The sequence below is a fragment of the Centrocercus urophasianus genome, unplaced genomic scaffold (genome assembly GCF_019232065.1).
Source record: "Centrocercus urophasianus isolate 14NV4802_14NV808 unplaced genomic scaffold, USGS_Curo_1.0 seq_11, whole genome shotgun sequence".
Lineage (NCBI taxonomy): Eukaryota > Metazoa > Chordata > Aves > Galliformes > Phasianidae > Centrocercus > Centrocercus urophasianus.
The window spans coordinates 4,692,578-4,694,057 of NW_024884253.1; positions in this window are offsets into that span (position 1 = coordinate 4,692,578).

Below are 1,480 nucleotides of genomic sequence, written 5' to 3' on the forward strand. Positions count from 1 at the left end.
GTATTTATGACATGTAATATAATATGTGGACCATTTTGCCAAATTTCTGTGACAAGTACACAAGAATTATTGGAAAAATATGACCCTACTAGGGGCCAGATTCAATGACAATTTATAGCCACCTTAGTTTCCACACCTGCAGGAATTAGTGCCACGAGCATATTTCCTTTTTCCCTGGTTTTGAACCTTTCATGCCTGTCCATGTAGCATGAAGTTAACATTCATCTACTGGGAAAAGAAGTGTGTGTATACGTGTGTGATGAGCACACACGCCTGCAAAGCAAATCTATTCCCTTTTTCTAGCATTATATATGAACAGGTTTCCCAAGGGGCCATGCAGATTAATTTGTGAAGAAGTGCAAGCTGAGAAACAGAAAAGGGCAGCTTGCTGCAATTAATAGGAAGCTTCCCATAATACACTTATTGGAACTCAGCATCCTTGTAAACATATAAAAGATTGTTAGCACTTATATTAAGGAAGGCTGATCTTCCTGTCTGTTTCTACTAACATCTGAAATAAATTGCAAATAATGAAGCTTGTGCAATAACAGTGTGACACCTTTGTAAATCTGTCCCTAGATTAGCTAGCAAACAGGAAGAAGAAAGAGACAGTAACTAATTGGGCAGCTAATTATGCTGGACAAAATTCCTATCTAACATAAACTTCTCCTTCTTAGCTGGCTGGTCTGGAATCTGCAAGACTTTTCCTCTAATGTTTAACGTCTTGTTCCTCAAAGACAATTAGCACTGCATTTTAAAAAAGATTACTTTAGGCTGCTGAGTTCACCTGGATGATCCTACATCCAGAATTAGATCCCCAGAAAAACCTATTTAGCTACTTCTGAAAGACTTCTGCCATTTGGGAATCCTCTGATAAAGCCAGAAGTCTGTTGCAGCCAGACACGTTCAGAATTTCTAACAGTCATGGCACTGTAGAGGGGCAGGGAAGGTCTAAGTGCTTTGAGATCCTAGATATTACTTCAAGGATCTAACCATCAGAGTCCAGACTCAACCCTCATGGGATGAATCTGCTAGTTTAGGTGTTGTTCACCTTTTTGTTCCCATTTTTCCATGTATTGCAAAGTGGATACTCTAATCACCAAGCTAGGATATTCTGTGTAAGGCAGCCTCAATCCCTGTTGCTGCAGCAGTTCTGTTTTGCACCAGACAATTAAATATTCTTTGGACTAAAGAACATTTAAATAAAATACAGGGCAGAAGAAGATAGGGCTGACTGAGGGAAATTTGGCAATCTAAACCTATGTGGGGAACTCCATTACAGTGCTGAAAGATTCTGGAGTTAAATCCCATTTTCACTTGAAAATCACAGTAGCTGCTGAGTTGTAGTAACTTAGTTTTTCGGTGCTTCGTTTAAATAAGGTAATAGTAATTCTTCTGTTGATAAAATTACCAGGGTAAACTCATCTAGTTTCAGGAACCATGGTGGTTGGTCTTTTTTTTTTTTTTTTTTTTTTTTTTT